The 26381-nt window shown below is 34.1% G+C and overlaps 1 long non-coding RNA gene across 1 annotated transcript; it reads left to right on the top strand.

The window, feature by feature from the left end:
• Positions 1 to 222: 222 nt before the first annotated feature.
• LOC131149743 (uncharacterized) lies at positions 223 to 24937 on the top strand. Its single transcript, XR_009135290.1, has 2 exons — positions 223 to 513; positions 24687 to 24937. It is a non-coding gene; the product is annotated as an uncharacterized LOC131149743 (long non-coding RNA).
• Positions 24938 to 26381: the final 1444 nt, after the last annotated feature.

Raw genomic sequence — 26381 nt, 5'->3', positions numbered from 1 at the left:
CCCGAGCTAAGCTCTGCCTTTGTCAAATCAAAGCCTACCCATTCATAAGGTACCCTTTACACTTATTTCAATTTTAGGATACGTGTCAAATAGAGATAGATGGGCGGGAGAGGGTTATTACGGTCAACGTAAATTGGCGGGATTAATTATAGTCGTAACTACCACCGTCACGATCACGTGCCCGCAGGCAACAAAACAAATGGGCGCACTTCCCATCCCCTTACCCACGAGACCACACCGACACTTCTCGCACCCCAAAATTTTCAGAGAGAGAGAGAGGAACTGAGGACTTGGAGATGATCCCAGAGAGAGGACTTGCAGATGAGATCCTTGAGGATGCAGTGGCGACGGCAGCGGCCGGAGCCAGCGGTTGTTCGGATCAACGGAGGTGCGGCGGGAGGTAGCAGACCGCACGTACGGCGAGTGGTTAAACAGTCGTAGCCTTAAGCGCTTCGCCGGCTGTTCTAATATTACTGCTCGCTACCGGTGAAGCCCTAGCCCTCCTATTTACAGGTTCATTTTCCTAACCATTACCTCATCCCCTCTCACTCCCAGCTTTTATTTCTTCTTTATTCATCTTTTTTTTCGGTTCTTGAGTGCTTTGTTAGTTTGTTTGGCACATCTCACATTATTCTCCTTGTATATATATATTTTTAAAAATTTAATAGTCATAAATTGGTTAATTACTTTGGAGACTCCAGATAGAATCATCTACTCGCAACTCACAAATGTTTACTTAGGGATCTGTTAGTATCATTTTAAGATGTTAAGGAAATTCAAAACAGAAAGGAAAAAATAAAATAAAAAAATTTAAAACTTCTAAAATAAATAAAAAATTTAAAACTTTTAAAATAAAAGTAAATTAAAAACTCAGATTGAAAAAAATTCATTTCTGTTTTTGAATAAAATAACAGTTAAAAATTTAATTAAAATGATGCTATACAAAAAGGCACAAATTAACAATGTTATGATAAAAACAAAATTTATTATAATTATTTTATTTAATTATAATTTAAAAATTATTTTTTAATACTACTAAAATAGTAAATTGATTATTTTGAATTTTATTAATTTAAATTATACAATAAAAGAAAAAGAAAGATGGTGGTAGAATTTTGTAAGTGAAGTGTGTAAATGCCTTAAGAGGTAAGGGATGCATCTACCATGGAGCTGAACAGAATTTTTTATGAAAATTTTAAAATTAAAATGAAATAAAATAAATTCAATTGTAGGATAGTTTGAATAATTATGAACTGTAGGATAGTTTGAATAATTATGAAATAAATACAACCGACTTTTTAATAGTCGGTTTCAGCCAAAACTAATTATTGAAAAGTTAATTTTAGTTCATGACAAGTGTCATGTGTCAATAGAGAATTGTCTTTTCAAAAGTTAGTTCTCATTTAAAAAAAATTAAAAACTTGCATCCGATTTAGGAGAGGAAAAGGATTCATGTGCACCTACCCTACCTAGGGACTTAATGTAAGTTTAAATATGATAAACATTATTCATATATCATAATTTTAAGACCTTTGAAACTCATAATTTTACAATCATTAACATTAAAATAAAACTTACCTTAATCCATAGCCTCCAAAAATATATATATATATATATATATATATATATATATATATTTCGGATTGTGTTTCTATCTCACAACCCTTTGCTCTTCCTTACGCTTCAACTTAATTTGATGGATATATTTAGCATATGCATCATAGGTTGAGATAGGACCAGCCCCTAGCCTCTCTTTTATAATCACTTCCATCAAGTGATTAATAATGTATCATAATTATATCATAATTATAGACTTCTCATATTCCGAGATGTCATTATAGTTTTACAAAATTCTGAGATCATTAATCAGAAAACATAATTACAATTATGATAACAATATTTTATTTGAAGACCTATCATATTACCTCAACATATATGATTATAATTTCATTTGAGGCAATTAATGTCTTACATTCTCCCACTTGGTTCAAGTGAAATTACTTAACGTAGTTGATCATAATGTGCATACATTAGTTATCATTAATATGTAGAAAACTTGTAGGAGTCATGGCGGTTCCATATCATCTTTATTAATATAGTTCCTCCCATGCACTACAATATAAGTTCCACTACACATAATGATCTTTTAGTTGAGAGTCATACATTAGGTCCAAATTTAATTATGTTATCATTATTTCATAACAATTATGTATACAAAATGGAAAACAGAAATAACAGAAACATTTTCATTATCGAGCTCAAATATCAATTGAACAACATTCATTAAGATTCAATAATGCCCATCTTTTCAATATGACTAATAAATATTTTGGGCGGCAATCCTTTCGTCAAAGGATCAGCTATCATACAATCGGTGCTAATATGTTCAATTGACACTTTTTGTTTCTGTACGTCTTCTTTAACAGTAAAGTATTTCAATTCCATATGCTTAGCACCCTTGGAATACTTATCATTCTTAGAGAAGAAGATAGTTGCGGAATTATCACAATAAATTTTTAGCGGCTTGGCGATACAGTCGACTATTCCAAGTCCTGAAATAAAGTTCTGCAACCAATTAGCCTGAACTGTAGCCTCAAAGCAAGCTACAAATTCAGTTTCCATAGTGGATGCCTCAATTATTGATTGCTTCGCACTCTTCCATGAAATTACTCCTCCGGCTAGCAAGTATACATAGCCAAATGTGGACTTTATTGTATCCGCACATCCAGCAAAATCAGAATCCGAATATCCAACCACCTCAAGATGATCAGACCTTCGATACATAAGCTTGTAATCTTTCGTTCCTTGCAAGTATCTTAGAACTTTCTTTGCAGCCTTCCAGTGAATCATTCCTAGATTACTTTGATATCTACCGAGCATTTCAACTGGAAAGCTAATGTCAGGCCTTGTGCACATTTGAGCGTACATCAAGCTCCCAACAACAGATGCATAAGGAACATCCTTCATTTGCCTCCGTTCCATATCATTTTTAGGACATTGCATGAGACTAAACTTGTCTCCTTTATGAATTGGAATAGGTGAAGCTGAGCATTTGTCCATGTTAAATCTCTCTTAAACTTTATTTATATAACCTTTTTGAGACAAACCAACCAGTCCATGAGACCGATCTCGAAATATTTCTATTTCAATCACATACTTTACCTCTCCCATATCTTTCATTTCAAAGTTTTTCGAGAGAAATTCTTTAGTCTCATGTAACAAACCAAGATCATTAGTTGCAAGTAAAATATCATCAACATACATAATTAGGAATATAAACTTACTCTCACTAATCTTCAGATATATACACCGATCGACAATGTTTTCTTTAAATCCAAAGGAATCGATGGTATTATTAAACTTAAGATACCACTGTCGGGAAACTTTTTTAAGTCCGTATATTGACTTAAGTTTACACACTAAATTTTCTTTCCTTTCAACTGTAAAACTCAATGGTTGATCCATATAAACTTCTTTATCTAAATTCCCATTTAGAAAGGCTGTTTTCACATCCATTTAATGTAACTCTAAATCGTAATGAGCTACTAATGCCATAATAATTTTGAAAGAATCTTTCTTAGAGACCGGTGAAAAAGTCTCTTTATAATCAATACCATTTTTCTAAGTAAAGCCTTTAGCAACAAGTCTGGCCTTGTAACGTTCAAGGTTACCACGAGAGTCTCGTTTGGTTTTAAAAACCCATTTACATCCAACTCTCTTGCAAACTTTTGGAAATTTTACAAGATCCCAGACTTCATTTTGTTCCATAGACTTTAACTCTTCTTTTATGGCAACCATCCATTTATTAGAATTATCACAGTTAATGGCATGTGAAAACGAAACTGGATCATCTTCAATTCCTAAGTCAAAATCTGACTCTTGAAAATAAACCACATAATCATCCGAGATAGTAGATCTCTTTTCTCTTTGAGATCGTCTTAACGCAACCTCTTGTGGTTTTTCTATAATAGGTTTACTTTGAATAGCGGTAGTTGTAATTTCTTTAATTTCCACATTTAATGGAACCATACTCCCACTAGTTTCATCATTCTCAATGAACCTAGCATTTCTAGTTTCAACTATTCTTGTGACATGATTAGGACAATAAAATATATACCCTTTCGATTTTTCTAGATAACCAATGAAATTACCATTGATTGTTCTTGCATCCAGCTTCTTTTCTTGTGGATTAGAAACTTTAATTTCTACCTGACAACCCTAAACATGCAGGTGTCGTAAACTTGGTTTCCTGCCAGTCCAAAACTCAAATGGTGTCTTTGGAACTGCCTTACTAGGAATACGGTTTAATGCATACATGGCAATTTTTAAAGCATACATCTACAATGAATTGGGTAAAGACTTTCTGCTTATCATGCTCCTAACCATGTCCATCAAAGTCCTATTATGCCTTTCTGATACACCATTCTGTTCTGGTGTACCTGGCATTGTGTATTGAGCACAAATACCGCGTTTTTCAAGGAATTTAGCAAATGGACTAGGTAGTTGTCCAGTTTCGTTATACCTTCCATAATATTCACCTCCACTTTCAGATCTAACAATTTTTACCTTTCTGTCTAATTGCCTTCAACTTCATTTACATAAATCTCCAAAGCATTTACCGCTTGAGATTTATCATGTAGCAAGTAGACATATCCGTAACATGAAAAATCATCGATAAAGGTGATGGAATATCTATCATTACTAAAGGTATTTACGTCAAAGGGTCCACATATATCAGTGTGTATAATTTCTAGAAGCTGAGTGCTCCTTGTGGTTCCTTTCTTTGTGTGTCTTGTCTGCTTTCCTTTAATACAATCTACACAAATGTCAAGGTCAGTGAAATCCAAATATGGAAGTATTTCACTCTTTACTAATCTTTCTAGTCTTTCTTTGGAAATATGACCTAACCATTTACGCTACAAGTAAGCAGATCGTTCATTCACTAAACTTTGTTTAGTGCCAATACTATGATGCGAGGTTAAAAGTATTTCAGCATAGTGATTATCAAGTTTTAACTTATATAATCCATCACAAAGCATACCACAACCCACCATACATGTATCCTTAAATAAACTAAAACATCATTTTTTAAAATTACGAGTGTATCTAGAAACATCCAATTTAGATAATGAAATTAAATTCCTAGAAATATTATGAACATAAAAAGTCTCATATAAATCCAAACAATAATCAGTGTCTAGGATTAAACGATAAGTCCCGACAGCTTCAATTGACACTTTTATTCTATTCCCCATGAAGATAAACTTCTCATTTGGGTTTATGTTCCGGATTGTAAGAAATCCCTGCATCATATTAGAAACATGAGTTGTACATTCAGAATCAATCCACCAAGTATTATAAGGAACTTAAGCTAAATTTGATTCCAAACATACATAAGCACTAGGTTGACCCTTCCTTTCGAACTAAGCTTTCCGTTTCAGGCAGTACTTCTGTTAATGTCCAGGGTTCCCATAGAAACGATACTTGTCCTTACTTGATACCTTCTTCTGGATATGAGAAAAGGATTCATTATCCTTTAAAGATCCTTTCCCCTTTCCATGCTTCTTTACTTTCTTTTCAGCTTCTTGATTGTTCACATAATGAATAAAGTGAATTCCTTTATTGTTCAGTCGTGTTTCCTCTTGAACTAGTTTACTGTGCAACTCATGCACATTCCATTTATCTTTCATGGTGTTATAGTTCATTTGAAACGGTCCATACCTAGTCGGTAATGAGTTTAAAATGAACTGAACAAGGAAATTTTCATTCACATCCATTCCCAAAGTCTTAAGTTTTGCTGCAATATTTGTCATTTCAACAACATGCTCATTCATAGTATGTGAACCATCAAACTTCATGGTGGTTAACGTACCCATTAAACATTGGAACAAATGAAGCATGGAAGTGTAATGATCCAGGCACAGATACTGTAAGAATTAACCATACTTAATGCTTTTAATGAAACATTTATAAGGTCACAAACATAAATATATTAATGTTTTCCTTTGGGAAAAACACTGATGTAAAGAGCTTTAAAATGATGCTAATTAAATTTTAAATTTTAACATTACTTTGGTAACATTATATGTACTCATTATAAGTATCTATTATCTTTGGATAAATAGATAAAATAGTAATGCATAATAATATTACCAAAACATTATCCTTATATTATAAGAACAATTAATCGACCTTTGGGTGATTCTTGATGTCTTATAATAATTTTATATCATTCTAGCATCAAACATATGAGTACTTTACTTAATGATTTAGTCACTTTGGTGATTAAAATCAAAATATTTTATAACATCACAATGTTAAAATATTGTGAGTAACGTAAACATGTTGGCAAAATACTTGTAGATTCATATTAGCACACATTATCATTATATATATTTACTATCACATTAGACATTCTGCACCATCATTATTATTACATAGATTTTAAGAAGTATCATGGCAACAGAATTAAACACAGTGCACATAAAATAAGTTTGGAGACGTGCTGCATTGTCAGATTTTATTAACCAAGACGCATCATACTTACACCATTATGCCTTAAAAAAAAATAGAAGGTTACTATGCATTGATTCATAAACTAAAATTTAATGAAACATGAACCTTTAATCATAATCGAAAATCATGAGTTTCTACAACTTCACTCTGATACCACATGTAAGTTTAAACATGATAAACATTATTCATACATCATAATTTTAAGACCTTCGAAACTTATAATTTTACAATCATTAGCGTTAAAAAAAATAAGTACTACACAACTTTCAAGTGTAATGAAATGAGTTTTCTTAAAAGACAGACTAACTTAATCCAACTAAAAAAATGACACAATAATTGTTTGATGAGAGTCTTATGATATTACTTTATATAAATATATGTGAAGGGTATGAAATATTGATGTCGATCTAGCAAGTGTTGGAGTGCATTGAAAGCATTAATAATTTCTTGTTAATGTCTCATGGACGCTTGAAAAGATTATAAGTCCAAAAGTACACGATTTTTAGTCTTTCTAGTACTCCTGAAATCTTTAAAGAACACTTCGACAATCCGTTAGGTTGCAATGTTTTGATGACAAATACTTCGATAGTCTGTTTTCTACAATGTTTTGTTATTGTATGTCTTTATTTCCAAGTATAAATATAGGTTCGCTGAATGCTCATAAGTATATGTAATGAAGTTAAAATAAAGAAATAAAGGAAATGCTTTCCTTTTATTAATGTGAAATAAAAGTACATTCATATTGTAAGAAAAAAAAATATACATATACAATTATGTTCTAGGAAAATATATAATCATGTCTAAAAATAATACAATTATGTCCCACAAGGTGGGCGTCTCCTCTGTCTCTGCGGCTGTACACGTGGTTGTTGCTGCTCTGTGGACACATCATCTGCACATTGCCGTCTCCCACATCGATCTGCATCCTTGTTAACATGGGACGTCCCTAGGATCTACTGCTGTAAGAGGGCATCATCCTTTGACATTTGATTGAACTGATTGAATGGGATCGGTGATGGAATTGAGAAAAACTGGCATCGCTCATGTCTCAGGTAGATTGGGAGTGGGTATGTAATGGATTGCGGTGGTTTTGGTACGTATGGTGTATTGTTGGATGCCTCATATGGATTCTGAGATGCCTGCATGGAAGTATATGGCCTCTGCGACAGCGAAGTAGAAGCCTCAACATGTTAGGAGGATCAAACTATGGCGGCTGGGCTAGTGCTCCCCCATGTCCTTGAGCGTGACCCTCCCCCCATGCCTTCGATGAGGCCCAACATGACCTCTCCTTTGCGGCGTCTGCTCAGCAGTTGTGGTGTCATCCTCGGCTGTGACATCATCTGCAGTTGTAGGGGCAGCCTTGTAAACTGATCGCTGAGCTTCTTTTGTCATGATTTGCATATAAGTTGTTGCCTTTGATCTAGTCGGATAGTTTAAGAGACAGTCAAATAGTTGAATGACCCCCATCATCCGCTCCTATTATAAATGTTATAATAATGACTCTAATGAGTTATTGAAACTAGTTGTATGTTAGTCATATGCATTTGAATAATTTATTCACTCACTACTGTTATATGTAGACCGGTGGTCTTACTGATATAATGAACAGTGATGCATTGATACCACTAACTGTATCCATCTTTAGCCCTCAGAGAGGTACGCCTGCGGAGGGGAATCTCTATTAGTATGTGTACAGCAAGGTCCAGTTGCCACTGCCACATCTCGAAGGAATGACTGTAGTATGTAGGCTAGTTGGTGTAATAGTGTCTGCGCTGATCAAGGTCGCGGAGATCCGCGTAATTACCATTTGGGTTATACCCTGTGTGAGGTGGACAAAGGATCTACTGCCTCAGCCTGAATTGCGGCAGGACTGTCTATTAGATGTCACTCTAGAATTTGAAAGCAGATCAAGGGAGTGTGAATGAGCCAAATTGCTACTCCATTGAAGCAGATACGCGGTAGTGCCGCATAGATATCTGTCGCATATAGCATCTATATAAACTATGAAAAAATGATATATGTAAAAACAATACTCAATATTAAGTAATGACTTCTTACAATAAAAATGTTAATAAATATGTATTACTTGATCCTAATGCATCATGTTGATGTCATTTCAGTATCACCATAAAGTATGCGTGGGGACATGTCAAAAGCGTGAAATGAATCTTGATGCCTGCAATAAATTATATTTATATAAAATTGGACATAACTGATTGTCATTCAACAATATAAAAAGACAATGACAGTAATGGGTAAACTGCGAATTCCTTGAAGGACGACATTAAAGTATATATTTAACCAGATTAGTGGTCATGTTTCCGTACCTTCGACAACCATCATGATATCGTGTCCACATGTGAAGTGAGATCTCTTCGAAAAAAGATTTCACAAGTGGTCCACCTTCACTTAGGATCATTTTCATGAAATTATTGAATTTCTTAACTTGGTATTTCCTTCCAACCATTTCAACCATTCGCTTCAACATCATATTCTGCACCCTCTTATTGAGTTACTGATGACGTGTCGCAAGCAAAACCTATAGTGTGCATGCGACAGTTGCTATTCAACATTAAGATGAATAACACCAATGATACCAGGGTGTCTGTTTGATATAAGATACAAATCATTGCGATTAGCCACTTTATTTCGAATGCACTAAAAAAGTCAGGATCATGTTGGTAGACTCTCCTCCTTAACTATTGCAAACGCTACAGAAATTTTTGTTGGTTTGTTAGGGGCTGATGCGTTGCAATTAACAATTTCCCTTTGTACTTCCTGTATAATTGTGTTCCATCTATATAAAGAACTTGATGACAATGACGAAATCTTTCAATTAAGGTTGCAAATAACCAAAAAACATATTTCAACACTGCAGAGTTGTTAGCATAAGGAATAACACTCCATACCCACTTCACCTTTGTCCCAAGATTTGACTTACATAGCATTTATCCACTTTGGCAGTATTTGATATGAAAAATCTCAATCTTCAAAAATATTTTCAACTATTAGTTGCTTCCCAAGCCATATCTTTTCATACGATACATAATATTGATATTTGTACCTCATGTGCGTCTTGAAAGCTGTAATTGAAACACCAGCATCACTTTTGATAATTTCTGTTATTTCGTTTGCAACTAAGGACGACTTCAACTGTGGGTGATCCTGCGAAAGAGTCTCATTGATGCGTGTATGGAGGCCTCTGTACTGTGTAATTTCAAACAGCTTATGCTTCCTACTTCGATAGGCATGTCACCTCCATGCACGATTTTCATATGCATTGCACCTAACAACCCATGTTGTTGAGCTCGATTGTACCACCTTGAAGTTGTGATGTGTTTGCGCATGGTGCACACGCATAAAGTGTATCAAATCATCATTTGTGTCGAAAATCATACTCTTACAAAATTTTCAAACACCATTCTATCGAGTGCCCTCAAGGGAACTCTCAAATTAGGTTCTGATATCACTAGCTTTGACGTCGATCATGTACGCTAATAGAGGTACGTTGCATATCTGTCTCTCTCGCAGCAGTGTCTCAGGAGGCATGACAACTTCTTCATGTTCAACCTCATAATTGTCTGGTCCACCCATCTCATTTACCATGCCTTCTATCTCTTTAGAATTCTCCTATAAATCATCTTCTTCTTCTAATTCATGGTCACATTCGATGTCAGGCTGCATTGTTTTGACCGTGTATGCCCCCCTCGCGTTCATTACAATTGATGGAATCGTTTCAAAGTCTAGTATGGATAGAGTTGCACCTGAACTTTGGTCAAGCCTATACTCTATTGATGGTCTTTGTTCATCATGAAAATTGGGCCTCACATTGAATCCGTGCATATTTGTCTTCTCACATGCAAACTCTGTTGACAAAAATTTTGGCTGAAATGACATATGAAGCATGTCATTCAATTCCAAAGCTCTCATCACTTGGGAAAGGTGATTGCACAACCTATTTGTCTCAGCAGTATCGAATTCATTATATGATTGATGATGAAAAATGTCTCCCTTTGCGCAGTTGAAGCTTCACCCATATTCCTACTTTGAGGGATGTGTTTAACAAAACTTTCGGTTATATTCACGTCATAACAAGAATTCTATGGGTCAAATGCAATTAGCACATTTGAATCATCCTTTATTGGCACATCGACATACACTATACTTCCACCACCCCCTCCTTGCGAATATCTCAAACTCAATTCTAATATGTAATTATTCTGATCGATGTCTAATCCTTCATATATTTTCTATTTGAGACTTTCTAACTTCATCCCCCTTGCAAATCAAATAGCCTTTATTGGCCTAGTAATGTACTTAATAGTGGTTGATCCATGTATAATCTCATTGTCAACGTATAATAAAATCGTAATTTTGTTAGCTGACAAACTTAATGTAATTCTAAATTTTCAAATACCAAATCTCAATCACTTTTCAATTCTACGCAATAAAATTCTTCTCTTCGAAATCCTTCTATTGTAACGACCCCGACCCGCCACGTGGGCCCGGAGTGCTACTTTAGTGACGTTAGTGTACCTGATACCTTATTCATCAAATATAAAACACATGTACGCAGCGAAAATAATATAAAATCCTCGAATTACATTACTAGAGTTCTAACTATCTTTATACATAAAAGTATTCATTTTCATATAACAACATCCCATAAAACTAAACAAAATTAAAATCTCTATCTACACACTACCTACATAAATTCACACTACTAGCCCGGCTCCTGTAGCCCGCTAGACCCAATCTCTAGGATTTCCTAAAAAGATAGTTTGTAAAGTAGGGGTGAGGCACAGCTTAGTAAGGGAAAGACTAAGTTAATGTCAGTGTGTGGCCAGTATGCATTTAGTGTACAAAAAATAATCAGTTCACCAAGCAGATAAACTCATTTATGAAAATATTCTTATTTCACACTCACACACACAATTCGCCGAGGATAGGGAAGATTACCCGCCCATACAAGTAGTTTCTCTCTGCTCTAGTACCATTACTGTTACCGGGGCACTCACCTTTCTCAGTAAGCCCTCGAAGTTATCTTATTAATTAACCATATTTACGTAAATTAACAGATATGCATATAAGACATTCCTTGTGACAAACACGCCATTTACATCCCTATGGCACGGGTTGTGCGGCTCGAAGGTTGGACTAATGTCCTGGGGGATCCACCCAGACAGTAGTCATCTATACTCTCTGCTAACATACTCCGCGGGTACACGCAGCTCCAACTGCTGGTCCTATTGCCCTCACCCTAGGGTGCATTCTTCTCACGTAGGCAAATCGGACAAGACCACCCTACACCTCTCAGCACAGGTGTGGACGCACATGGCCACATAACAAATCTCTAGCAACGGTACCGTGCTTACACTACACTGGTCCCCAGGGTTCTTAAAGCATATCATGCAATTTAAAAAATAGAAAATATCATTTAAAATATCATTTCACATATATTTCTTGTTATTCCAAAAACCCAGCCCCCGGCCAAAAATACTGTTCGACATATAGCCATCAAATAAAAACTCGGCCATCGACCGTCAAATAATAATCCTAGCCCTTGGCCAATCAAACAATACCCGGCCACTGGCCGTTAGTTCAAACCCTTGCATTTCATAAACAGTTCCAGCATTTTCACAAGCATTTCCAGTATTTTTCACAACAATTCCAGTATTTCAAAATCCCAGATCCAAATATACACTAATCCATACAAATTAAATCATCTGCCACACAATTTTCCACATTTTAACATATTCATATAAATAAACAAGCTTTCCATCGTTCATTTTATTCAAAAATATCATACCATATATCTTACGTTTATAAAACCCATTTCGAACGGTTGGTTTTTAAAATAGCATTTAAATTCCCAAATGAATAAATAAATAAATAAATAAATTTATATAAGCATAACAATTTAATCGATTCAAATTTCATAAAATTGCTGACTTAACTTAATCCCCTTACCTGATTCCTGCAAAAAGTCCGCTAACACCCCAGCCTACGCCCCAGGTGTTCAAAAAAATCCCTAAATCTTGAAATTCAAATTTTACCATATTATCCGTCATAATTCTTAGAGTAACTTTCCCTAAAATTTCCCTAAGTTCTGAATACCCTAAATAGCTCAATAAAATCATAAATTATCAAACTTACCCCCGATTTAGGATTGGTATCTCGGAACTCCAATTCGAAAACTTGCTCCGGTTAGATTGTAGAGAATCTCCCCACGAGTCTCCTGACAACTTCCGTTCGTTAATGGGGCTTATAATTTAAGAGAAATTGAGATAAGTTTGAAATTTGGCCTTACCTCTAGAGATATGCCTACGCCGCTCCTACAACATATCCGCTCCAGTAGAAATGTCGGTGGCGGCGAGCAGAATCCAACGGTATTTTTGGATTTTTGATCGGCCAAATAATAGAGACGAGGTGGAGGAGAGTGGAAGTGAGGAGATGGAGAGCCACGCTGAACTGAGAAAGGAAGAAAGAAAGAAAGAAAAAGAAGAAGAAGAAATATAAAAATCAATTTTGTTTCCTGAACCTTGGAAACTTAACTGATATATATATATATATATAAAATATTATTTAATTAATAATTAATTAATTAATTAATATTTTTTTTATTTTTTTAAAATTTAAAATTTTAATTTTAATTTAAACATATATATATTTTTAGTTAATTTTAATTTTAAATAATTAATTAATTAATTTTTTTTTTTTAGGATTACTACAACTATCCTATTGATAAATATATTCTTTCTCTAATAACGACCATTATAAATTGAAAAGTGACTGAGATTTAGAAGGGAAGAATCTATAACATTAGTTATTAGAGATAGTCCATTTCTCATCTACTCAAAATTTGAGTAAAAAACCTTCAATATACAATTTTCAAGTTTTAACCATTATTATTTACTTAGTATACAATGCTTAGAAGACTAATCTTGATGCATAATATGAACATTTACTAATAATTAATGAGTTTATTTATATTTAGTTATTATGCATATGGTACAAGAATAATGGTAAAAAAATAAATACTAGCTTTATATGCATAATAAATTATAAATCACATGCAAATATTAGTTATTATGGATATGATACAAGAATAATGAAAGTATATTTCATTGTTTGAAGTTTAGGGCTTTTATGCTCGAAGTCTTATATTTGAATTGTGTAAAGAGTGAGGAGGAGTTTGGGATATGCGATGGACTAACTCTTGTTGTGTAATTTAGACACAATTTAAGTGTGAGCTTCCAATGGAGCAAAAAATAAAAAATAAATATTTATATGTGGTTTCTAATTTATTCATGTTTAGGTCTTATTATGTATGTATAATGATTAAAAATAATATAAGGAAAAAAATAGTATGGATAAGAGCTTGGTGGAGACCCTAGCTTAAAGTGTTGTTTTAGAATGGAGATGAGTAGTAGATGGACTTGCGGCTGGCTGCAAGCACAAAGTTGCTGCATTTATAGCACTAAAGTTGTGCATATGATGTTTTTGGGCAAAAGCATGGTGAGTTACGTGTGTAATAGTTAGGTTCAATGACTAAGCGTTAACAAGCTTGCTGAATTTTCATTCCATGTATTACGGTGTAGTTGAAGGAAACTCGCTTGTGCTACATGCAGTTAATTTAAGTCTCCATGACAAGCATGCAATGCATAGCCTGAAGAAATGAAAAGTTATCATATAAAAAATATAAAGAGTAAGTTAATTCAATTTTATTCATTATTGTGTCCTGAACAGTCCTTAGAATGAGTAGGGCTGAGTCCTTCCTATTCCTTAGGAATAGAAATGATTAGATTGAAATTTGGAATCACTTTGTTCATTTCTATTCTGCATTTCAAAAACTACTTTCCCTCCAATATTTGTTCCTCTGATCCTATTCTATTCATTGTCTCTATTTTCCTTCCTAATTACTATGACTGGCCTAAGTTATTCATTATGTATATGTACATCTGTATGTATGTAGCTTGAGTACCTAAGAGGGGTCATCAAAGAAATATGTGTAAATTGAGGAAAATAATAAAAAATAACTTAACCTTAATATGACAAGTTGAAGCTAAGCAATGTCAATTTAAAAAACAACCCACATGTGTACGATACATGTCTAATATTTCATAATCCTATGATTAAACTTGCCTCTCATGAATTTGTTTGAGTAGAGTTTTAAGGGGCATTTCTTGGTGTGATTTTCTAGTTTTATTATCACCTTTTTTTAAAATATTTTTCTTTTAAAATATTTGTATCTATAGAGAAATTGTTAAGTATCACATTACTAATTTTTTGTTTTATGTAAGTGTGTCATATTGCATTCAGAAAAAATGGTGAGGTACTTAATCATAATATACTAAACTTTAGCGGGCATGTGTTGTGTGGCACATCAGGTTATGCCATTGCACTATGTGTGGTACTTCAAAGGAACATTCTGTTATTACTATCAAGTTGTGCTCTGTTCGTATTGAAAAAAATTTTCATAAAGATTTGTTCAACAAACCACTATGAAAATTATTACTATGGCAAAAGTACAACATGAAAGTCATGATGTGATGCTTCCATCTAATTAAAAGGTCCCACAATTGGTGTGATGATCATACAAAGTAATATGTGACTAGAAAATTATTGGGTGCACTGGGTATATGCATCCACTCTTTCACAGGGAAATAGACTTAGTAGTTGGTTGAATCCGTTCTCTTGTGAGAGAGTGGATGTATGCACCCAGTGTATGCTGATAAGAGGAAAACTAGTTAGTGCCACCTTAGCAATTCATGATCTCCATGCGGATGCATGTGATGCTGCCCATCTCGCTGTGAAGTTGCCAGTTACTCCATCCATTCCTACATGCCCATGTCTTGCATGCCCATGTGGAGACCTGCAACTGCCCATATGGGCATGCAGGACATGAGCATGCAGGAATGGATGACATGGGCATGGGCAACTCACTACCCTATGCAGCCTACTCCACTTTTATTGAATAAAACAAAAAAGGCTTTACATTTCACATTCTCCCACTTAATTAGAGAGATTTGTATACTCATAATTCAAGAAAGAGGTATCATTGTCCTCTTCTTGTAATTAGAGAGAAGTTGTGTCATCATTTTTTTCTTTTTATAGTGGATTCCTTCTAGCCTTGCTCATGGTTTTTTCTCAATTTGTTTGGGGTTTTTGAGAGAAAAATAACCCCCTAATTAGCTAATGTCACCTTAGTAATGATCTCCATAACTAAGTAGAAAAAAGTGAAGAATAGGGAAGTGTGCACTTTTAACACCCATAGAATAAAAAACTACCCATGGCATGACTCCCAAGCCTAATAATGAGAGGTGTCGGCCTGCGTGTGTAGAGTCTAGAGGGGGAGGGGTGAATAGACTCGTTTGCGTATTTTCATTTTTCTGTACAAAATAATAATCTTGGTAAGATGCAAGCAATTATATCACAATATATAAAACAAAATCATGCACAAGATATAAACAATGGAGTATAGGGAGAGAAAGCTTAACGTTAGTATTTTAACGTGGTTCGGCACCAAACCTACATCCACGTGTTGAGACCAACTCTAAGATTCCACAATCCATTATTCAAACTCCTTCACCGGCGGAGAAGCCTTACAACACGGGAGCAAATCCCTCAATGTTCACCAAGAGCCGCAAGGTTCACCAAGAAGTCTTACACAACGGTTCACCAAAAACCTTAACAAACGGTTCACCAAGAGCCTTCAATATGGGGACCAATCCCTTTGCAACAAGATGATGGGATACAAAGAAATGCTCCTTGATTGAGCTAATATCAATAAAAAACAAACCTCACTCTTTTCTCTCAAGGAATGAATCACGCAAGATTAGAGAACAAAAGAGAGAATTGAGCACTTGTGATGAAAAACTAAAATGCGAAGTGCCTAGATTTTGTATTCAAAGATATTTTTCACTATGAACTTGTAAAATCACCAAAACCATGTTTAATCAAGTCTATGGAGTTCTATTTATAGCCAAAAATCCAAACTAGCCGTTGGGAGTGATCCCCCATTGATTGGCTCGAGAACTAGCCATTGGTGTTCAGGTCTCGATGTTAATCGTCAATGAGTCTACCTCAATCGTCGATGAGTCACCCCGAGTCGTCGACGAATCATGCCTTTTCTTCGACGAGTCACCTAGGTTGAAAACTTGTTTTGGCTATTGGAAAATTTCGTCGACGAGTCAAACTCATTTGTCGACGATTCATACCCATTCGTCTACGATTCGACTGGGCATAAACTCAATTTAGGCTACTGGATTAATTAGTCAACGAAAACACCCCAATAGTCGACTAATGCCCTATTTTTCATGCTTAAAAAGCCTTTTAATGATTTAGCCCATTCTTGGACAAAAGTATATGAAAGGTATTAAGTCTAAAGAAGATTAATACTTGTCCAAAAGAGTTTTCCCTTGAATATAAGATATCTTGTTTATGAAAATACATTTGAAAGCTCATTTGATATCATATATGCTAGTATGTCCTATGTATAAAAAATATAGTTGTTTTTCTTGAGTCTTTAGGACATAAACTTGTTTTGTCAAAACCGGGACTAAGTATGTAAATGTTTATAATATTAGGATATTAAAAACTTGTCCCTTATGAAAACATATTTTGAGTATAGGATTCTTTTGTCAAATTCTTTGATTTATCTTTGAAAACTATGAATATTGTGTTTGTGACTTTGTGAAATCCTATATACTCATGTGTCCTAGTGTGCATGTGCATTTTTACTCAACTCTTGCTCAGAAATCATGTAAGAAACAAAACCGCAAGAGTTACAACAAATACTACCTAAAGCACTCCCCATTACATATAATTCTACATTAAGTTTCCTTGGATGTGCTTGAGTACTTCCAAGTGAGTGTCTATCTGATCTTTCCTACTTGATGTCTACTCGATCCGATCTTTTCCTTTTGATCAATACCTTCATGTATTTGTCACTTGCACTTATACTAAACATGATCTACGAAGATAGAATATAACTAGGAACAACAAATTAGGTTAATATCATCAAAACACATTAAACATGATTATGTAGCCTCTAAGGCTAATAATCTCCCCCTTTTTTATGATGTCTGACCTATTACAATTTTACTTAGTCTTTGCATTTGAGATTGTAATTATCATAGCTAAATATGCAAAGATTAGTTCACCTAGAACCACTAATGTGTTGTTATCATCAAAACATGATAATTAAACTCATGTAGCCACTAAGGCTAACAATCTCCCCCTTTTTGGTGATGGCAAGCTAGTGGTGTTCTCTTTAGGGTATAATTTCAAAGCTCCCCCTCAATTTATGCATATTCTTAAATGAGACTAAAATATGCTCCCCCTTACTATATGCATATCTAAAATTTGCTCCCCCTTTATGCATATAAGTCATAATAAAGACATTCATATCTATTGGAGTTTTAACATGCAATTCATAAAGTAGAAAGTTCATTCAAGATAAAACAATACGCAAAATGAACTTTTATATTACCATGTGCATTTCTTCCTCACATACATTTAACATAACACCACAACAAAACTTCTTACCCTTAAGATCAGTTTCCATGGTGGTTTGCCTAGATTGGCTTCCTTACTTATGAATGATGATCTTAAAGTTTTATTAGAATGATACTACTTGTTGGATCAATCATTCAAATATGGACATTTTTCATAACGAATTCATGCTTGTGATTTAAGCATGGTAGGCATGTCCTTACTACTTGGCAATGAGCATTTAGATGTAAACTAGACTTTATTAAACCAATGCTCTTGGATAATAAGAGACATATTCTCCTAATTTGCCACTAAAGAAAGGTATTCTTCAAACATATGATATCACAAATAGATGCTTCATTTTTGAATACCACTTCTTGTTGTGATTATCTCCACTAAAATTCAACTTCATGGATGTTATGTAATAGATATTCTAACTATGTATCAAACTTAAGCATTTATCATCAAAACATATTTTATCACTCAAAAATTCATTCCTAAGGAGCAAGCTTTGAGTGCATGTTTTTTTTTTCATCCCATAAACAATAGCCAATATTTAAAAAATAAATAAACCAATCAATAAGGATATATACAATTAAAGCATCAGATTGGTTTTATAATTTGAGCTCATCAAAATTGGCATGAATCTCTAAAGTTCCTAGCATACAAATCAAACAATTTGAAATGCAAAACTTGAGATTTTTTATACTTTGATAACAATCTTAGACATCACATTCCCTTTCTATTTTTACCTAGGTGTAGTTAAGTCTACCTGAATCCTATTTCCTAATCCTAGGTTCTAAGGAAGTAGTGTTTAGAAATCATGTAATTCTCTTTGGTATCCATTCTTCTTTGGGTGCTAATGGATTTTTCTATTTTACTACTCATTCAAGCTCCCTTTCTTTGCCTCTAGCTCGACTATAAGGGCAAAAATATCGTATGTGACACTTTCTTTGACAATATAAATAAATTTTGTTTGTGTGTAAGGGTTTTGACTTATTTGTATTATTTTTGCTCATTGAGGCATAAGCATGTGATTTATAAGAGGATTAGAATTCTTTTTGGAAACAATTATTTCTTTTAACTCCCAAAGATTCATTTGAGTTTTCTTTTCCTCTTAAGATTTTACCATGGCCTTCATTTTTCTTTTTCAAGAGAGTATTTTCTTTTAAAACATTTGTAATTTGATTATTCAAATTTCCTACTTCTTGAAAAACTTCATGGTCTTTTTGAGCCTTTGAAACAAGCTTTTTATTTTTCCTTTTAAGGGATTCATTTTCTTCTTTTAAAATAGAACAAAGGCAAGATTCTTTTCCTTTGCATTTTGACAATTTATCTTCCAAATTTTCTATTTTTACTTTTAAGGTTTCATGCTCTTTTTCAATATTTTTATTCTTCCTTTTTACTAAAACTAATTCATTAAACAACTTAGCACAATTTTCTACTACTTCATCATAAAGAGTGTAATCATCATCATTCGAACTCATCTCCTCTTGTTCATTAGCTATGAAGCATGGATGTGCTTCTTTCCACTTCATCATCGGTGGAAGATTCATCAATAGTAGCATACATAACATTATAATCTTCTTTTTGAGATTTCCCTTTGTGTTTGATCAAGGGACAATTTGTTATGAAATGCCCAACCCTTTTGCAATTGTAGCTCCTAATGCTATCATTTTTGCTTGTTTCTTCTTTTCTAACTTGCTTACTAAACTTTGGTCCTTTTACTAGGAATTTTCTAAATTTTCTTGCGAGTGATTCTATATCATCCTCACTATCCTCATCATCATCTTCTAGCATTTCTTTGTATTTTGAACTAGATGATTTCAAAGCAATACCTATATCCTTCCTAGGCTTCTTCGGATCCGAAGTCATGTTTTTCTTAATTTCATAGGTCATAAGTAACCAAATTAGCTCATCAAATGTGACTTGGGATAGATCTTTTGCTTCCTCAATGGCGGTTGATTTAGCATGCCATGACTTGGGTAAAGATCGGAGAACTTTTTGAACATTATCCTCCATAGAATAAGTTCTACCAAGTGCTTTTAAACCATTTGTGATGTGTGTGAATTGAGTGAACTTGGATGTGATGCATTTTCCCTCATCTATTTTAAACATTTCGTATTCATTAACTTGCATGTATGTTTTAGACTTCTTAACTTGGGATGTGCCTCAAGCTTATCCCATATTTCTTTATCGGTTTCACATCCAAAAATACGATTGTATTCATTGTCACTTAAAGCACAATAAAGAAAATTATTGGTTTTAAAATTGAGTTCTACTAACCTTATTTCGGTGTCTGACATCTCCTCAAGTTGTTTTGGTTCACCTTTGTCATTTTTGAACTCACAATCTCCCTTGGTGATGACCCGCCACATTTTAAGATCGTGTGCTTGGATGAAGATGGTCATCTGTTTTTTCCAAGCCGGGTAGTTGGAACCGTTGAACATTGGTGGTTTGGTCACGAATTGTCCTTGGGAAGAGGTGTCCATTAAATATGCCATTTGATCTTTTACGCTTTGGGTTTTACTCCGAAAAATGCAAGTGCCTCGCTTTGATACCACTTGTCGGCCTGGGTGTAGAGTCTAGAGGGGGGGGGTGAATGGACTCTTTCCTGTATTTTTGTTTTTCTCCACAAAATAATAATCTTGGAATGATGCAAGCAATTATATAACAATATATAAAATAAAATCATGCACAAGATATAAACAATAGAGTATAGGGAGAGAAAACTTAACACCGGTATTTTAACGTGGTTTGGCACCAAGCCTACGTCCACGCCTTGAGACCAACTCAAGGATTCTACAATCCACTATCCAAATTCCTTTATTGACGGAGAAGCCTTACAATACGGGAACAAATCCCTCAACACTCACCAAGAGCCGTAAGGTTCATCAAGAAGCCTTACACAACGGTTTACCAAGAACTTTCACAAACGGTTCACCAAGAACCTTCACAAACGGTTCACCAAGAACCTTCAATACGGGAATCAATCCCTTTACAACAAAATGATGGGATACAAAGAAATGCTCCTTGATTGAGCTAATATCAATTACAAAACAAACCTAACACTATTTTCTTAAGGAATGAATCACACAAGATTAGAGAGTAAGAGAGAATTGAGCAATTGTGATGTAGAACTAAAATGCAAAGTGCCTAGGGTTTGTATTCAAAGATATTTTTCACTATGAACTTGTAAAATCACCAAAACCATGTTTAATCAAGTCTATGGACTTGTGTTTATAGCCAAAAAGGTTATCTAACTGTTGGGAGTGATCCTCCTTTGATTGGCTCGAGAACTAGTAGTTTTCTAGCCGTTCTGTTTAGGTCTCGATGTTATTCGTCGACGAGTCTACCCCAATTGTCTACGAGTCACCCCAAGTCGTCTACGAATCATGCATTTTCGTTGATGAGTCACCTGGGCTGAAAACTCGTTTTGGCTACTAGAAAAATTCATCATTGAGTCAAACTCATTCGTCGACGAGTCTCCTCCATTCGTCGACAATTCATACCCATTCGTTGACGATTTGACTGGGTAGAAACTCAATTTAGGCTACTGGATTAATTAGTTGACGAAAACACCCCAATAGTCGACTAATGCCCTATTTTTCATCCTTAAAAAGTCTAAATGATTTAGCCCATTCTTGGACAAAAGTATATGAAAGGTGTTAAGTCTAATGAAGATTAATATTTGTCCAAAGAGCTTCCCCTTGAATATAAGATATCATGTTTATGAAAACACATTTGAAAGCTCATTTGATATGTTATATGCTAGTATGTCCTCTATATAGAAATATACTTGTTTTTCTTGAGTCTTTAGGACATAAACTTGTTTTGTCGAAATTGGGACTAAGTATGTAAATGTTTATAATACTAAAATGTTAAAAACTTGTCCTTTATGAAAACATATTTTGAGTATAGGATTTTTTTGTCAAACTCTTTGATTTATTTTTGAAAACTATGAATGTTGAGTTTGTGACTTTGTGAAATCCTATATACTTATGTGTCCTAGTATGCATGTGCAGTTTTGCTCAACTCTTGCTCATAAATCATGTAAGAAACAAAACCGCAAGAGTTGCAACGAATACTACCTAAAGCACTCCCCATTACATATAATTCTACATTAAACTTTCTTGGATGTGTTAGAGTATTTCCGAGTGAATGTCCATTTGATCTTTCCTACTTGACGCCAACTCGGTCCAATCTTTTTGCCTTTTGACTAATACTTTCATGTATTTGTTACTTACACCTGTACTAAACATGATCTGCAAAGATATAATACAATTATGAACAACAAATAGGTTAATATCATCAAAACACATTAAACATGATTATGTAACCTCTAAGGCTAACAAGAGGCTATTTGCCAAATTCTCAAACACTCCACATATTTTATACAAATGTGGATGAAATTTGGCATTAGAGAGGTTCCTTAGAGGCCTCTCCAAGCCTCCCAAGCGTTTCTTCTCATATGTAGTTGATGGTGTAGTGGGTGGATGGTGTTTGACCATTAGTGCAAGGATTGAAGTCCAATCTGTTCCATTTCTTGCATTAACAGATGCAATTAACAACTTCCCATGACACATGATCTAAGCATAGTGCTACCATTTTTTTTAATTTTTTTTTTTTGTTCAATCCCTTCATGAGGCTAAAGGCTCAAATTATTTACAAACAATGACCAGACATATAAGGCCGAGGAAGAAAAGACACAAGTACCCCAACACTACCAACCATCTCACGTCAAGAATTATATATGCGTGCAAGTGACATTAGGGCCGTGTGGTTCACCTCACTTCCCCATCTTTCAAAGTGGGGATGGAAGGTTTACACTGAGGTGCATGTTGAGGTATTCTTGGCATTTTTGTTTGTATATGTGCGAATTAATCGAGTTGGTTGTGGGTCTTTGGGCTTGTCATGCCTTCTCATTGTTGGTCTTGTGGGCATCATCATTGTTTGTACATAATTGGAATCTTTAGTCTGTGTGGTCATTGTTGATAAAACAGAGTCCATATAATATATGCACACATACACACACGCGCATGCACACTAGTAGTGAGCATGCATTATGTGCGTGTTTCATGACTATTTTAAAATTTTTTAAAAAATTGTAAAGAAAATAGTCAAGAGTTAAAGAATATAAGAGCATTTTGGAGTAGATATAGGTAGTTGTTGGAGTATTTTAGGATAATTATAAATAATTGTAGGGATAAATTTGATATAATTGTAAGGAAATTTATGGGATAGTTATGTATAGTTATAGGGGCATTTTGAGATATGTAGTAGTTATAAGAATAAATTTGATATTTTTGAAGAAGGATACCGAAGGAGGAATTCCTTTTATAATATTAGAGATTAAATATACAACTTCTAAAACTCCAATCTTAATTTCTTGTGATTTTGTATTTTAAAAAAAAATTAAAAGAACCAAATATGGGTAAGAATACTCTATTGATTTAAAGGTTATTAATTAAAGAGACTTTTGATTTTACTTGTGTTAAAGCGAGGATATGAAGAGGTGTAACTTATACATCTAATAATGACATATAACCCTTGATTAAGCATATAACCCTTTGGGGCATTTAATCCCTTTGATCTTGGGAGTGTTATAAAAAAAAAATGTACTAGGAGAAGGTAAGGCACATGCTTTATATTTTATATTATATTTACAAATCATATATGATCCTGATATTGACTTGAGCATTTGGTAATGCCTCCAGAGGCCACTAGGGTCTCCCAAGTGTTTTTTCCTCTTAACTATAGATGATTGTCACCTACTGTGGATGCAGAGATTAGGTTTGACTTTTAATGTCAATAGTTCGAAGTTCGGAGTTGAGGGGGAGAGAGAGAGAAACTTGGCCCAAGGTCCAATGGAAAAAAAAAATGAGGAGCAAGAAAAAGAAAAGGCTTTTGACAAAGGGAAAGAAATACTAATAATGCTCCATGTGATCAAGACTGTGAAATATATTTTGATTTTTGGAAGTTATTGTAGGGAATTAAGAACAAATTTCCGAGACCTGTGAGAAACAAAATAAAGAAAGAATGCACGCCAAAGAAAAATCAATCTCACGCACAAGATAATATTTACGTGGTTCGGCAATTTTGCCTACGTCTACAGAGTTGCAGGGATTTTCAGGAAGAAAACACAGAGAGTGCGGCGATACAATGCTCTCTCTCTCGCTCTCTCGCAAGTACAGCCCCAAACCCTAATCACCCAAAAACAATCCTTTTATATGTTGTGCATAGGGTTCCGTTCCTTACGACCCAAGCCTTCGCTCCATGGACTAAGCCTTAGGATAGAAATTTCTAATTAAATAGAGGTCGGGTCATCATCCAAATTAAACACTACTAAGCTCCACAAAAGCCCAACAGTTATTGCAAGACATTCTTGTTGCTAGATTCAGTAGTGTATTTCACTTCATTTCAATTGTTAGTTGCATTCTTTGCATTATGTTAGAACCATAAACTAAGATATTAAAATAAAGTCTTATTTATGCTTATCTTGGAAGGGTTATATAAACTTGGTATATCCATGATGCACAAATTGTAAGGGACACACTTTATATTTTATATCATAATTATGTAGCATATACAATCCAATATTAACTTGAGTGTCATAAAAAGCTCTCAGAGGCCATCTGAGATCTCCCAATTTCTCATTTTCTTCTTGAATGCAGATGATTGTCATGTACTGCAGGTGTAGAGATTATATTCAATTTTTGACATCAACCGAACCAATCAAGTCAATTTTTTGGACAAATGAATAAATAAATAGTGTACTTATATTGTGCCAAAGACATTTGAAAATACGTATTTATTGCACTTATTTTTCATATATTTTGGACTCATTTATGGGCTCTTTTCAAAGAGAAATACATCATTAAATGTACAAGTAGATTCATAATTTAGTTGCATGTTTTATTTAAAAGATGTCCTAAATAGGTAAAATTTTAATTTGTATATTTCATTCAAAATCACATGGATTTTGTGGTACACTTAACAGTGTGACAACTACATATTTTATATATTTTTAGTAATGATGCTACTAGCATTTCAGATAACTTTATAAACATGTATCATGAATTTGATATGGTACTCTTTTAAATCACATTAGATTTGTAATATAAGGTAAATATTTTTGGGATGAAAAATAGTAATTTGGTTTTCAATTTATTTTTGTGATGTTTTAAATTATACATTTTATAATAATATGTAAACTTATATACTACATATTGTTTAACAAATTAAATAATTAAAGCTCCTGTGAATTATAGATCTCTATCATTACTACTATTATTGTTACGAAAAGTAATAATAATAGAAGGCGAGGAAGAATGGGTATAAGTGTCTCTCAACATGCATTCCTTAGAATTAGAAATTTGTCTCCACAATGGAAATGGGAAGGTGAAGCATATGGTCTAGAGGTCAATTGCTAGTCTAATAATATTCTTTGTTATGTGAGAATGCCAACAATTTGAAAGGAGTAATAAATGGAGCAGGTGGGATCAATGTTATCTTTTTAAAAAATGAACTTAGGTTAAAGGATACCACAAGGTTTTCACTTATCCCCCATTTACTTAGGTAATAATTCATGCAATTTGTGAAGAAATTGTAAAATGTGTATGTCGCGAGAAATTGGTATCAGAGCCTTGTTGTGATTCTATGATCAGTAAAAGAGAAAAAGAAAAAGGGTCACTTTTTTATCAGAAGGCTTCTATAAAGTCTAATATACGATTTTATGAGAACTTAATTGAAGAAGTGTGGAGAGAAATTTTTCAAACTACCTTCTTCTAGAGTCAATTTTGAATTAGATCCTATAATACTTGATTTAAAAAGAGTTAAGTTAGGTCTTGAATCATAGCTACCAGAGATTGAAGAGCAGATTTGTCTCCATCAATCTAGAATTAAGCAGTGTGAGTGGCAGTTAGAGTAACTCCAAAGAACCTTAAGATCAGAATTAGACGGCCAATATCTCATTAATCTTCAAAAATGACGGATAAAAAGTCTGTTATGAGTAAAATTAGAGAAATATTGAGAAGTTACGAAGATAGGATGACAGATCTTGAGCGAAATCAAGAAGCTAGAAGCTATATGTCAGGAAGATATACCCCTAGAGACTATGAGGAAGCACATGAACAGGACGTTCAAAGTGCCCTTAGAGATATAGACGAAACTAAAGTCCTATAAGACATAACAGAAGATATCCAGAAAGCTTAGGATGAGCTGGATAAACTTCTAAATCGAGAAAAATGGACAGATAATGAAGTCTCAGAGATTCAGAAAAGAATCAATAATAAGTTGAATAAGGTAGAAGACCTCAAGGCTAAGAAACTAGCCAATGTTGAAAAAATTCTTGCAAAGACTAGTAAGGG

The sequence above is a fragment of the Malania oleifera genome, chromosome 2 (genome assembly GCF_029873635.1).
Source record: "Malania oleifera isolate guangnan ecotype guangnan chromosome 2, ASM2987363v1, whole genome shotgun sequence".
NCBI classification, from domain to species: Eukaryota; Viridiplantae; Streptophyta; class Magnoliopsida; order Santalales; family Ximeniaceae; genus Malania; species Malania oleifera.
This window is presented reverse-complemented; position numbering and strand designations above follow the sequence as displayed.